The following is a 15,979-nucleotide window of genomic DNA, read 5'->3' as shown; positions in this document are numbered from 1 at the left end:
CAGTGCAATATGAGAAATAAAAAGGGAGGCAATGGGAATAGAGATGACAACTCCTAGAATATGACAACATAGGCTTTCAACCAATCAAATTTATAAAGAATGTATAGATAAATGATCTTTCCCACCGAGACTGGCTTTTAAAATTAGCTTAGATACCTCTCTAACTTTTGGCCCTGGATTTCCCTATTCTGATGGGGAGTGTTTTCTTTTCTTTATTATAACCCTATAATCCAAATGCGTATTTTAGCTGTTTACGGATTAAGAGCATAAAGATTTTTGATACACTCTTGTCATAGCCCCTTGATTGCTAGAATGCCTGAAGGATACATAATAAAAATAAAGAAATAACAACAACTCTATGTTCCACGCCAACAAAGCACATAAGACATAAAAATTGAATGTAAACTCTTGTCACTTTTATGAAAGGAACTGTCAGTTGTCACTGATTCTGTAAATGATTCTGTCACACACTGGGGACCCCCGTCAGTGCAGTTTCACCATTTAACTGCCTTTATTAAAAGTAGATATCATCATGTGGCCACAAAAGCACACTATGACAGAATGGTATTTTTTTCTTACTCTTACCTTCACTTTCTTCATCATAGAAAAGTGTTGTGTTTCTATGGTTGCAGGAACTAATTAATTCTATATTAAGCAAATTCAATAATAGAAAATACATTTTAGGTATTGAAACAAAGTATTTTAACAAATTTTAGATTGCTATATTCTTCCCTTCAATAAAATCCCACCCTGTAAAACTATTCCTGTATTATTGTTTTCAACCCCTCCTTCATTTGTGTTTACAGAGGATCTGGACTGGAATGTATAACTTCTGCCAGATCCCTGTGATTTGGATTATGTCCATCTCTACTTTTGAGTGTTTTTCAGAATCTCTTTCCTATTCCCAGGATAATGCCAAGAAAAGACAAATCATTGGAATGTGCCAGTTATCTTAATATATGCCTTTGCCAGAGGTAAGCAGGATGAAGAGTGTCCTATCTTTTATATACAGAGATTGCGGGAGCTGTTAGGGATTTTTCCCTTTTTAGAATTGGTGTACTTTAACTGGGATGGTCTATAGACATATCTGATTATTACAATTACTGCACAGGCCTGATTGTTGGTCTACCTAGAATAGTCTCTGTTTTTCATGCATGATCTATCCAGTACTGTCATCCTTTTTAATGGATTCAGCAGATAATGTTGCTTTGTGAAGAAGCATTTTAGTCTCAACCTTACGTGACCTAGCCTTGTCTACTCTTCTGGTACTGTAGAGAGTAGTGTTTATTTGCTACAAGCAGTTTTGCTGAGTGGAGTGCTTTGTCTGGTAGGTTTTTCCATTAAGTGCAGTAGTGTGAAAAGCTGCAGCTAATGCAGACAAGTGAGGCTTTACCACTCTGCCTGTCTGGGCAATGTTGCTGGTATCTGGACAAAGCTTATACTCAGAAGGTAGCCTTGGTCTGTTTCTTTGTGATTAGACCATCCTGTCAGCTCAATTCATAGCATGCAATTGTTCTTCACCTGTGCACTGTTAAGAAGGGCAGTGTACTTTAGGAGCAGGGAAAGGTTAACTACTAGAATCAACCCAGCATGTATTGGGATACAGTGGGATTTGAGGTTCGCTCTGGCTGGTTCTATCAATATGAGCTCTTAACTTGGAGTGCAACTGTGAAAAGAAGTGCTTTAGTCACAACGCAATAGGCAGCATCAGTTTTGCCCTGCACAAAGCTGCAGGTGGTTAACGATGGTTTGCCACACCGCTGTTAATGGTGCCGCTTTAGATCAGTGTAACCCGGTAGGTGGTAGCATTTAAACTCAGCACAACAATGTAAAAGGCAATGTTTTTATCTCATTCAGAAGGACTCTGGTGTGGTAATCCTTACTTTCTAGCTGGTTTTTGATAGGACACATAGGTGATAACATGGACAATTTCCATTGTTATTTTCATCAAGTTGCAGGTCATTAAAGACAATATTAAGTGAAATAAGTCAGGTACCGAATGACACACACTGCATGATCTCACTCATATGTAGAATCAATTAGTTGATTTCATGGAAGTAGAGAGTAGAATAGTGGTTACCAGAGGCTGGGAGGGTAGTGGGGAGGTGGGGGGACAAGGAAAGGGTGGTCAGTGGGTACAAAGTTAATTAGATGGATGCATTTTGGTGTTCTGTTACACACTACTGGAGACTGTAGCAAAGAACAACGTACTGTGTATTTCAAGACAGCTAGAAGATTTTAACTGTTGCCGCCAAAAGAAAAAACGGTGGGTGATTGATATGGTGATTACACCAATTTGATCATTATACTTTATCTACATGCATTGAAAGATCACAGTGTACCCCACAAATATGTACAATTATGTGTCAATTATATATTAAAAAATCAGAAATAAAATCAGGGAAAATATTTGTAGGTGTTTCCTTAATACTGTACTGATGATTTCCTTAACCATGACTCAGTCTTTGTTTTAAAATAAGTGGACTTAATATGAAAACATTCTAAACCTCTCAAGCATGTCTCTTTTAAACAAGTATTTACTTGAAATATTAGTAAAAATAATAGGTAAAGTGCAATATTGAAAAGCAGTTTGTGGAAAAGCAAAATTAAATATGTCACAGGAATCAGGAGCATATAAGATGTAAAGCACACAGTGTATGTACAAATTACCAATATTTTTCTCTAATACCTTATTCTAAATAAAGAATAACTAACAATACAGAGGCTGTGTCCACAGTGCTATGAACTGCCATTTTTATAATGCAGAAACTTCACTGAATTCCTCCTTCTGCCATATTTATATGACTATATATACTATTATTGCAAGAAACTTGTGATTTTTATAATTCAAATCAATAAATATTGACCTTTAGTAGGGTACACCGAATTTGCAGTTCAACAAGATTTCCCCTGATTCAAGACACACTTTAAAATTTGAGGATCACAGATCCAAGAGACCCAAATAATCTTTTCGGTCTTGCCTTGGTGAAGTTACTTTCCAAGGCTCAGGCATCATGATCTAAATTAAAGCTTTTGCAGGATAAGTCAGGAGGACCATAAATTTTAGAGCCACTTCAGGACTTCACTAAAAATTACAGAGATCATTTACTTTGTGGCTGAGAAATGTCATCCCTTACCAAAAGATACGATTAGGATAGTATGAGTTTAAGTAACCTGGAATCCTACTGAAGAAACTGAATTCAGTCACTAACTATCCTACTAATAGCATAGTAAAAGCAAGGAGGTCTTCTGGAAACTCAGAAGGCAATATAGATTTTTATTAATAGAAATGCAATGTGAGCAAAAGATCACAGCAAACTACTAAGGTCTACTATCTCTTATGTGACTCTCTTAACATATTTATTCAACCAGCATTTTTAAAATATATATATATATATATATATATATATATTGCATTTTAGGTTTTGGGTTACATGTGAAGAACATGCAAGATTGTTGCACAGGTACATACATGGCAATGTAGTTTGCTGCCTTCCTCCCCATTACCTGTATCTGGCATTTCTCCCCATGTTATTTTTTAAACATTTCATAAGCACCCACTAAAAATCACAGAATTAGGGAATAGCCCATAAACCTCACAAAGAAGGCTGAAGCAAATTATCTTTTTTTTTTTTTTTTTTTTTTTGAGCATTCTGAAGACATTTATTCACAGTGGGGAAGTAGACAGTCAATGGAGGTTTAGGTAAAATTTTTGGTGGCAGATTCTTCCTTGCTTTGACAGTGAAAAAAGGGAGAAAGAGGAGGAGGGACTGTCTTTTTGAAGAAAGACCTGGAAAATGAAGTTATTTACTAGCTGATAACGTCAAAGGCTGGCCTTGTTTATCTTCAGTTGGGGAGGAGGAGAGAGAACCATCCCCTTGCAAGCTGGGTAGGAAGGTATCTTGTTGCATTGGGCTGTTGGAGATACATAAACTTGTGTATGCTTTTGTGGACATTTTGGTGCTTTCTTTTGTAATGCTTTTTTTATTGCATTTTAGGCTTTGGGGTACATGTGAAGAAAATGTAAGATGGTTGCATAGGTACATACGTGGCAGTGTGGTTTGCTACCTTCCTCCCCAACACCTATATCTGGCATTTCTCCCCATGTTATCCCTCCCCAACTCCCAGCCCCCTGCTGCCTCTCCCCTATTTCCTCCCAACAGACCCCAGTGTATGATGTCCCCTTCCTGTGTCCATGTCTTCTCCTTGTTCAACACCCGCCTATGAGTGAGAATATGCAATGTTTGATTTTCTGTTCTTATGTCAGATTGCTGAGAATGATGGTTTCCAGGTTCATCCACGTCCGTACAAAGGACAAGAACCCATCGTTTTTTATGGCTGCATAGTATCTTAAAGGAATGTTGTCCTATATGTCTCTGTTTCAGAATTAAAATTAACATAGACTATCCATTGTATACTTGGTACCATTACATAAACATATGGGAGGGAAAAATGTATTTGTTCAGACTGAATTATTTGTGTTGGCAGATAGCCAGTTCTGTTTTCAGAATTTCAGTACTGGAATACTTGAAGTTGAATGAAATATAAAGGGAATTGTCTTTGCCAGGCTGTAAAACTGAAGATGTATATCAGGCCGAAAGATTCAAAATTTTATAAATAGACAATAACAATCACAATCGATTGTATTGGGTTGAAACGGGCTTATGTATAAAACTAATATCCTTGAAAAATGATGACCCGTTCTGGTATTATTAATCCTGTTATACATGAGAAATTTTCTTCAACAATGATTAGCAAGAAAAATAATCAGCACTTAGTTTTTGAGTTCAGTTTTCTTTACACGTATAACTTTTTAGAAACTATCTATAGTATTCCTTTTCAGATCTCAACTTCTTGATGATTTAGAGTTAAGAAATGGTTTCTGATCCAGAAGACTCTCCTACTGTTGTAAGAGAATATATAAACAATATAGATCATGTGATTCGTTTGAGTAACAAATGTAATTGAATATTTACCACCAGATATAAGCAAATATAAAGCTGGAGTTTTGTGAAATATTCTTGGTTCCGAAGGCTCAGCATGCCTCGCCTATGTAGCAGGTCATCTATAAGTGATTCTTTCTCAATCAGTTAAATTCAGTCCACCTTGGTTTTTTTCTCAATTACTTCAGGTGTGAGTAGTCTCAAGTAGAATAGAGAGTAGGAAAATTAAGCTATTTTGAACTCTTCTTGTTCCTGTTGCACATTCTAAACTCCCAAAGCATTTCAAGCCCATCCAAAGAGTAGTGAGGGGAGCTTGGAAGGAGTGGAGACTATTGATGTTTAAGGCCCTCTGAAAAATAACTACAGGCTGTTTGTTTAGTCTGCACTCAATTATGTACTGGCTCTGACTGCCAGGGCATTACCCAGCCTGTTTTCCGGTCTGGTTATATCTAGCTGTTTAACTTTAGGTCCTCTGTTTTCTCAGATATCTTATACTAATGCTTTTATGTGGCATATTAAGTGTTCCTCTAGTGCCCAGCTGGCCATGTACTCCATAACCTCATGGTACCAAGAATTCTATAGAGAAACGATTACTTCTCCCTCACATCTTCAATGAGTACTCTACCCCACAGCTTTCTCAGGGATATTTCACTTTTGGATGCCTTCTTGGGGTGGGGCAACGAAGTGGCAAGCTTATTAATGCCATAGCATCTTCTTGGTTCTTTGGGCATCTGGGAAGCCCTGGGATTCCTTCCCAGGCCGCAGCAGCTCTGCAGAAATAGTGAGCCTTCCTTGATACCTTCCCTCTTTAATACCGCTCTGTGTCTCTTTCTGGCATTGACCACAATTCTGAGCCACTAGGATGTGTCCAGAGATTCTGTTGATTGGAACATTTCATTTAGGGAATATGATACCAGTTTCCTTTACTTGCAAATGTTCCTACATATTGTGGGGAGATACATTAAGAATAACAATTTTAGATACCCCAGTTATTGCTGTCTAAACCTCTATTCATGCTACCCCATTCTCCAGGCCCTCCCCTTTTCTCCCTCCCCTCCCCTCCCCTCCTTTCCCCCCTCCCCTCCCGTCCCCTCCTTTCCCCTCCCTCCCTCCTCTCTTTTCTTTCTTCTCTCTCTTTCTTCTTTCTTTCTTTCTTTCTTTCTTTCTTTCTTTCTTTCTTTCTTTCTTTCTTTCTTTCTCTTTCTTTCTCTTTCTTTCTCCTCTCTCTCTCTCTCTCTCTCTCTCTCTCTCTCTCTCTCTCTCTCTCTCTCTTTCTCTTTCTTTCATGGCAGAAGGCTTTTGCCTCCTTAATACCTAAAAGGAAGATTTTAAAAATTTGCCCTTTGGAAAGGTACTTCTTTTTCATTTAGGATTCAGAAGACAGCTTTTTTTCTCTCAGATGTGAACTAACAATCCAGCACTTCCAGTTTAGCACTCAGATGGGAAGGTGCCGGGGATAGCCAAGGGAAGCAGGAAAGGGCATGTGTAGGTGGTATTTCACATCATCACATTACATTTGACCATAAACTATTGCTAATATTACTGTGGAACTTTAAGACTTTTACAGTAGGGAACAATTTATATTTTAATATGCAGGAAAAACACCATCGTTACTGACAACCAATGACATATTTCATTTTAATCTATGATAAATGCTAGTTAAAGTCAATTTAAAATATACTGTAAAGCTCAAAATTATGCCTATGATGTATATGTCTTTACCAATGCCCTTTATTAATGAGATAAGATTACGAGAATATGATATGAGAGCTAACATTTAAGAAAATTAAAATTATGAGTCATAGTTTCACTTTTTAAAGTTGATTTTTAAAATACTGTAGATACATGGTTAATTGATTTCAAAGCAGCAAAATATGATATCCTCATAATATATACTATGTCCAAAAATTACCTATAAATCTCAATTGATTACTTGGAGGGTTTTTTTGTTTTTTTGTTTTTTTTTTAGATAAAATAAGACATCTACATTCTGGGGCATTGAGGAAATTGGATTCTATAAAATAACTATAGGAAACCTCTTTAAAAATTTTGAGGTTTTTAAAAAATGTCTCTACCTTTAATAGGTTGCTTATTGACACATAGCTTGAGAAGAGAATAGTTTTTTGAGAGTTTTGTTTAACATTGATGTAGCCATTTAAGAAATGGATTTTAACCTGTTATTGATTTGTCTATGATTTTACATATCATATCTGTAAGATTTTATAAGAAATCAAACATCCTTTAAGATTCCAGTTGCCTGCCAAGTAACTTTCATTCTGATATTGTTTTGGTGTTATTTCCAAATAATGTTTTAGGCTAAAGGGCACAGATATTATTACATTATGTATTTTAAAGTAAAGAAAGATGTGTTACTCTAATTACATGACATTTTAATCACATATTAATTTCCCTTCCTCCCACAATACCAAGTTTAATATGTTCACATCCAGACTAACTTCTTTGTGCAAATGTTCCTTACAATCTTTGGGTGGCCACGGTCAATGCATCAGTCACATAATAAGAATTTATTGAATGTTTGCAACATATTGAGTGGTGTAGTATTTGATTTATTAGGCACAGACACTTTGTCAGAAGCTTAAAATCCATATGGGAAAATGACAGATTTACAAAAAGACATTTAAAAATCAATACAACTAGATCATTAATATTTAATATATTATACATAAAAGCTGTAGGAATGTGGAGAAAGGAAACCATATAGGGGACATCTTCTTTAAAAGTAAAGAGATAAAAAAACCTTTCCTGAAGATGGCAGGACTGAGATTGACTTTTAAGAACTGATACTGTTGTCTCCAGATGTTTTAATGGTGCTGGAGAGGATGTGAAGAAATAGGAACACTCTTACACTGTTGGTGGGCGTGTAAATAAGTTCAACCATCGTGGAAGACAGTGTGGTGATTCCTCAGGTATCTAGAGATAGAAGTTCCATTTGACCCAGCAATTCCATTACTGGATATATACCCAAAGGATTGTAAATCATTCTATTATAAATACATATGCACACATATGTTCATTGCAGCACTATTTACAATAGAAAAGACCTGAAACCAACCCAAATGCCCATCAATGATAGACTGGACAAGGAAAATGTGGCACATATACACCATGGAATACTATGCAGCCATAAAAAATGATGAGTTTGTGTCTTTTGTAGGGACATGAATGAATCTGGAAATGATCATTCTCAGCAAATGGACACAAGAACAGAAAACCAGACACCACATGTTCTCACTCATAGGTGGGTGTTGAACAATGAGAACACATGGGCACAGGGAGGAGAACATCACACACTGGAGTGTGTTGGAGTTTGTGGGGCTAGAGGAGGGACAGTAGGGGCGGGGAGGTTGAGGAGGGATAACACTGGGAGAAATGCCTGATGTAGGTGACAGGGGGATGGAGGCAGCAAACCACCATGGCATGTGTGTACCTATGCAACAATCCTGCAAGATCTGCTCATGTACCCCAGAACTTAACGTACAATACAAAAAAATTAAAATAGAAAAAAAAGAGTAAGAAAAAAATCCTACTGGAAAAAGAAACTGATACTAGAATAAAAAGAAATGAGTTAAAGGGTTCAAACAAAGGAGGAGGAATAAATTATAAATTCAGTCTTTGATAGTAGAGTAAAATGGCTACACTTAACAAAAATGTGCTGTACTTGGGTGGACACCCTGAGTACCCTGACTTTTTAATCACTATGCATTACATACATGTAACAAAATTCCTCTTGTACCCCATAAATTTGCACAAATGAGGAAAAAATTAAAATGAAAATATATATTTTCTCTATATTTAAACATAGTAACCTATTACCTGCTATGTGAGCAAAATAAGATCAGCATAGAAAGTTCATGTTCCCTGCTGAAATAGTATGTTGTGAGCTAATTCAACTTACAAGAAAATTAATGTGACACATTTAATTATTTGCATTATCATTATTTTACTTCATGTTAATTAGGTATAGATTGTAATGGACAAGGGAGAGGACAAGGACTAACTTTGCCCACTTCAACTGCAGCCTGAGTACATCTAGGCTAAGAATACAGTCACCCTGAATTCACCCCAGCTTCCCAGGGCAAACGGCCTCTCTCCCTCAAGAACAAGCCCTGGACTCTGGAGGATTGGGGCACTATACTCTGAAGTTCTCAGCCAGCCCTCTGCAAATTTAACATCAGATCAATAGGAAGATGGGCAGGAGCCAAATTTTTCAATCAATTTTTACACTAGGTTATCCACCAGTGTTGAAGCACATATCTCATTTACAGTAAGATTATCCACCTCATCAGAAACATGGATAAAAATAAAACATCACTGGCTGAGCGTGGTAGGTCACGCCTATATTCCCAGCACTTTGGGAGCCCAAGGCAGGTGGATCACGAGTTCAAGAGACCAAGACCATCCTGTCCAACACAGTGAAACCCTATCTCTACTAAAAATAGAAAATTGTCCGGGCGTGGTGGTATATGCCTGTAGTCCCAGCTACTCAGGAGGCTGAGGCAGGAGAATTGCTTGAACCCGGGAGGTGGAGGTTGTGGTGAGCCAAGGTCATGCCACTGCACTCCAGCCTGGTGACAGAGACAGACTCTGTCTTAAAATAAACAAATAAAATTAAAATAAAAAATAAAACATTACATAAGATGTAGAAAATCAAGTTAGAGTTTTTATGCTCTACCTCATCTCACTATGATGCCTCATGAAATGTGAGATAAAATGTACTCAATGAGAAAGGCTTCACTTGGGAATGAGTTATGTTCTCCAATGAGGAATTTTAGTTTCTCCTTTCTTTTCTCACCTTTACATATTAAAGATTAAAATATTGTGTTTACCATGGAAATGAAAAGAAAATGAACAAATAGGATGACATTTTCAAGAAGCTCACAGGTATTTTGGATCCAGTAGATATTGTTAATTACTAAGCATTTCTTCACTGAATTTTCTTGACCCTGAACTTCTACTGTATTAAGGAGCATTTATATCTACTGCAAAGGTAATTGGCATAGGGCCCTTCTCTCCATGTATTGTCTCAAATACTTATTTACTTTTTGTGTTTGGTTGTCCCTCCTACTAAACAGCAAGGATCACATATATCTTATTTCCCGTTTTATCTCCAAAGTTTGGAACTTGGAAGGGTTTTAATAAATATTTGTTAAATAAATTTCTGATTTCATCTGCCATCACCCTACAAATTATTTCCAAATTACAACAAATATGACTTTATTTGATCTTTACCCAAGATATTAAAAGTGAAACTCATTCCTTCTTACATTTTCTACTTTACAACCTCAAAAAATAGAGTCCTTGTCCTTTCTGAGGGTTCTGTCTTCCCTTCTAAGTTCACTTATTATGTCATCAAGCTTTATGTTTTCATCCCTCTGGCTGTCTTGGTAGACCTCTTTTTCTTTCTACCTGCTCGTCCTAAGTGAAACTCATCCCTTCTTACATTTTCTACTTTACAACCTCAAAAAATAGAGTCCTTGTCCTTTCTGAGGGTTCTGTCTTCCCTTCTAAGTTCACTTATTATGTCATCAAGCTTTATGTTTTCATCCCTCTGGCTGTCTTGGTAGACCTCTTTTTCTTTCTACCTGCTCGTCCTAGCAGTTAACACTTCCTGTTAATATTTGTCGTCCCTCAAGTCTCTTCTAAACATTAATAATGGAAAAAACCTTAAATCACATCTTCTAAACTCTGCTTAGAAATATCCCTTGAGAGTAAAAAAATAATCTAAATTTACTTGATATTCGAAGTACTCCATAGAGATTTCTACCACAACCTCCTCAAATTTATTATACATAAACTTTTTGACAAAGTAAACTTAACCAAACAACCAATTTGTATTTTTCCTTCTTTGATGACACTACACCCTAAGAGTTTTTTTTTCCTTAAGTCTCATCCTGCTCTGAAAGTAATCAATCCCATGTCCTCTTTGTTCTTCATCACCCGGTAGAGTGCTGGCTTCCTCTTTGAATCCTGTGCTGCTTGCTTTCTGAGACAGCCACCTGGCAACTAGCCGTGAAAGGCTGTGTATGCTTTTTCACATTTAGATGTACATGTCACACTTCTGCACATAAAGTTACTTTGCTCGATAGCTGAGACCATGCGATATACCTTTTTAATCATATTACTGTACAGATTAGCTTATATCTACAAAATGCATAACCATTTTACCTATATACTAATGTTTTAAATATTACATATATAGAGATACACATACATATATAATAACTGTATTATAGAAATTCCAAATTCATTAGATGAAGTACAAGTTCTTAAGAATCTGATAATACATACAAATCATGTAGATAACTGAAGCGTTGCAGACAAAATAGTTACCATGAGATAGAGACAAATTTTTATGTAAAAATATAATATGTATACATATTATATGTGGGGGATCTAGTTTTGTATACTCTAGTTTCTGTTTTGATTGTTTATTGAAAAATATTAATCACAAGGTAAAAATATTTTTGATGGAGAATAGAAATAGATGTGGTTGGTAGAAATAGTACTTGCTAATTTAGTGAATTCAGAGCAGATATTAAAGAGGAAAGTGCAGTGTTTACATTCATATGAACTCAAGTGATCAGTGAGCCAAGAACACTGAAGAGCCAATAAAAGGAGCAAAAGTTTAATTGATGATTGTACTGATCAGGCACAGTTTTGGCTATTTCAATTGAGAGCACCACCCATATATTAATATAATAAAAATCACATAAAAATGAACTATAGTCATTTAAGGAAAAACAACACATGGCTTAGCTCCTACTACTTTATGGGAAGATCTATGGAGGAGTTTGTGCAATGTAAAAATACATGTATCAAAAGATCACAGTGTTTCTGAACTCAAAACTTTTATACTGCAAATCTCCTCTAAACCTATTGTGTCATCTGCTGAAAGTATCATAATCTTCAATAAAATGTTTACTATGTGTTGTCCCACCAATGCTGCATACTAGGAATTGGAAGTTCTTTTGGTTACTGGCAAATGTTATAGACCACTCCCTTCTTTGCTTGTCCAGGAAACTGATGTCAGGTGGAATGCTCTGGTCTACAAAACAGTTAAGATTAGACTAGGTAGTAAGGGCAATGCATAGGTTGAACTGTATCTTCTAAGGAAAACTATGTTGAACTTCTAACCTCCCTGCTCAGAATGTGACTTATTTGGAGATTGGGCCTTTACAGAGGCAATCAATGTAAAATGAGTTGACGAGATTGGGACCTAATCCAGTAACCCCGGCTTCCTTATAAGAAGAGAAAATTTGTGCACAGAAACATACATATATAGAGCAAAGATGATATGAAGAGACATAGGGAAAGGAAGATAATCATCTACAATCCAAGTAGAGAAGCCCAGGACAGATTCTGTCCTCAGAGCCTCCAGAACTATGAGATGCTAAACTTGTATTGCTTAAACCACCCTATTTGTGGTCCTTTGTTACACTAGCCCTAGTCAGCTATTATAAACAGTAAACTTACTAATCTAGTTTTCCGTTTTTCTAGTTTATATATGTATGTAGATTATTATGACAAGGTTAATGTGTGTCTACATGAGTTCTAAGTCTCAATAGCTATGAATATTCATTAAGTGGAGATCCCAGAACTGTAGGAGTAGTGAAATCTTGCAATGGACATAGACATGGCAATCTGCTCTATCAAAATTGATTTCAACACTTATCCACCTTTCTCATTGATAAATATGCACCCTTTTATCTTAAACTTGTCCTGTCTTTGTATGCCAGTTTCACATGACTATTCACAAATGTCTCCCTTTCTTCGCAAATGACATGGGTATGACAGATGATGCATATATCTTAGAATGGATTTTTTGGATTAGTGTATAAAAATCCAGTTAGAATTCAAATTTTTATTCTCTTGCCTTGTGCTTATTTATACTTATGGTTATTAAAACTCATGTTAAAATACCGACATCTAACTGCCGGACAGTTTTTCATTATGACTTCATAGACTTTGGCTTTTTCCCCCCTAATGTGCTCAGCTATTCATAAAAAAATAAAGATATGTGGAAAATTTGTAGAAAGGAAGCATCAAAGTATACAGCAACATTTAAGGGAAATACATTTAAGGGAAATAGCTGCTTTTGTTTCAATAGAAACATTTTTTTCAATCAGAAGTTGAAAAAAAAAAAGTCCTCCTGGAAATATTAAGAATATATTTGTGTGTGAGATTCTGGTGAAGAAATGTTAGTCAATGCACTTAAAATATTTTAGTAAGAATTTTCTAGTACTTTTGTGAAAGGAAGTATTTTGGATACACAACTCTGTATATACTTAGGTACAAAAAGATATTAAATATTCCAGAAATACTGATTTCTGGTAGGCTGTCCAAGACCTCAGTGTATGTATACCTGTAATTCCCCTACTGTACCAAGATTTCACTTTTATCCCTTAGGTTTTCTGCATCTAGTTGTGGAATTATACTTGAAGAGTGCTGATAATCATGTATTGTTAGCAACTAATTATATTTCCTGGTGTTTAATCCAGGATTTGTGATTGTTCAGTCATCATTCAACGCTGTCTCCAGCAGTGATGCGATGTGACTATGCTGAAGAAAGGAGAGTTCAGAAGTCCAGGAATGCTCCAAGGTTATGCAAGAGTCTAAACTACAACATAATGTGAAAGCAAAGTGAAATACGAATATCACTATTAAAAAGCCTAACCAAATTAAGCACCTAAGGAAACCGTGTCAAAAAAAAAAACCAGTTGTGCATTATCTTCAATTATGTCAGGCCCCATAAAGAAGTACCAGGCACTATGTATAGTGTTCACATGTGTTACCTTATTCAATCCTTAGAACGTGTTTATAAGGTAAACTGCACTGTTAATCATTTTAATACAAATGAAGAAATTGAGATTTGGATACTTGTTCCATGCCACAAACTTCTATGGTAGAGCTTTGCCAGTCTAGTTCTAAAGCAGAAACACTTGACTCTGCTTTCTACTGTGTGCAAAACATTTAGCATAATGTCTGAAACACAGAAGCTTTAAGCAAACAGTAAGTCCTTTTTCCACAACTAACTCTAAAATATTAAGACTATGGGGCTTCTGTCAATGACTTCTCTAATCTGTCAATAGGAAAATATCACTGATCTAATGACCTATTTGATTCTGTCCCTGATGCACCCTACTCTTTGTATTTGGTGGTGTTTCTCACTCGGGTATAGAATCTCAGTCCCACATGAGCATTTAAGACCAAGACCAGACATAACATGATGAGAAATAATGGGATCCAAATGGTGAATTTATAAAAGAAGGTGGATATGGATCTTAGAACATATTTTGTTTTCCAGACAGTGCTTAAATCAGATTCAAAGAGGTAAAATTAGTATGTAAGAAGTGGAACTATTATGTCGTGTGATGGATCTCTGTGAGAGAGGACGGTGACATTTATATGATTATCAGGTGAAAGCAAAACTTAGTTGCAGTTCAAACAAGAAAATAACTAGAAGGGAACATGTGAAGAACATGTGACATTAAACAGCAGGGATTTCAGTGGTTACATGTTCGGAAATGATAAAAGTTAGATAGATAGCTACGATGAAAGACAGCAATCTTAGTTTACGTTGTTTTCATTCACTATTCCTAACAATGGGAGTAAGTTTGAGAGATTTCCCCAAGGTAAGCATATAGCAGGGATGGAAGAAGCAATAGTTTCAGAAACAAAAGAGAAATATTTGTTAAAGAGAGCAATAAATAAGCAGGGATTTGTACTCAGAAAAACGCAGGGAGTAGACACACAATCCTAAATACACAAGTTTGTGTGCACACAAAAGGAAATGATTGTAGCTGTTTACTAATATGGTTGAGCCTTTATGGTATTTTTCACTTAAGGTGATAGTGAATGATTAAAAAGGAAAGGTCTTCATTCCCCTTTTTAACACTATGCAAATTATTTTAAATCTGTGTTTTCAAGGTACCAACAAAGACAGTTTAGGTTGTCATTTTCCTATAGATGCTGCTGTAAATTTATACATCAGAGAGTTTATTTCAGTAATTACCTATTGTCCACATTCTTATCACTGGAGTTTCCTAGCCCTAATAACTACATCAAAAGAATACTGAGCTACAGCATAGTGCCTTTCAAGAGTGTAGTCAGCTACAGATACATTTCAAACGCTGTTCAAACCCACCAGTATTTAAGAGATTCCCCAAATCAGATGTAATTCATCTGTGTAAAATATATACAGCTGTAATTTATCAGGTTGACTCAAGGGAGATAAATCTTGCTAAAGACATACAATTAATCACAGTCCTTCTCGTATTTGTCTGGCAGCTTAGAAAAGTTAAATGCAAAATAAAAGTCAGTTCAAATTCTCTAAGTTGCTTTAATAGAGTCTGTGGTTGAGCAAATATACAGAGGAAAATGGATTTGTGTTCAATTTAAAGTAAACTATATTTAAATCAGTAGTCCTATTCAATAGCTATGAATTTACCAATTTCAACTTTTTCATGATTCATGTGTATTATTGTCAACCCAAGTAACTGAGAAAGGTGGATGGAGGAATGCACAATCTTCACTGCAAAGAGATAATATACTTTCTTTTTCCATCATTATAATAGCTTCATTTGACCAGGAAACAAAATAACATGGAAAATTTGTCTTTACAGCCAATTGTCTAGACTGGCAGTTTTATACTTTTGAATAACTTTAAGAAGGTCTTTGAGAATAATACCTGAATATGAATAATATAATTCTATAATCCTACAATGAAAGAGGTACTTTATGGAATTTATTCCATATGGGAGAGTAAAAAGCAGAGTTAACATGGGTTTTCATTCATATTCACAATTTCATTCTGTATTTTTCAAGGGCTCACTAGAGCCACACACACAAAAAAGATAAAAAACATTTCTAAGCAACTAATATGTAGGAGGCACTTGCACTCATAGTTTCTGAGTCTTTATAGTAACGCCATGGGATACTTCATGGTATTTAGACCATCCCTATGAGGAAACTGAGACTCATAATTTTTCAATAGAATGTTCAAAATCAGAACGCTA

General features: G+C 35.8%; 1 protein-coding gene across 2 annotated transcripts in view; it reads left to right on the top strand.

Moving 5' to 3' along the window:
* CNTN5 (contactin 5) overlaps positions 1–15,979 on the top strand; it is a 1,452,729-nt gene that overhangs the window by 598,609 nt on the left and 838,141 nt on the right. The gene's annotated exons all lie outside the window — the stretch shown is intronic.

This window comes from Callithrix jacchus, chromosome 10, assembly GCF_049354715.1.
Source record: "Callithrix jacchus isolate 240 chromosome 10, calJac240_pri, whole genome shotgun sequence".
Lineage (NCBI taxonomy): Eukaryota > Metazoa > Chordata > Mammalia > Primates > Cebidae > Callithrix > Callithrix jacchus.
Note: the sequence above shows the minus strand (reverse complement) of the source record. Positions and strands in the feature narration are given on the sequence as shown.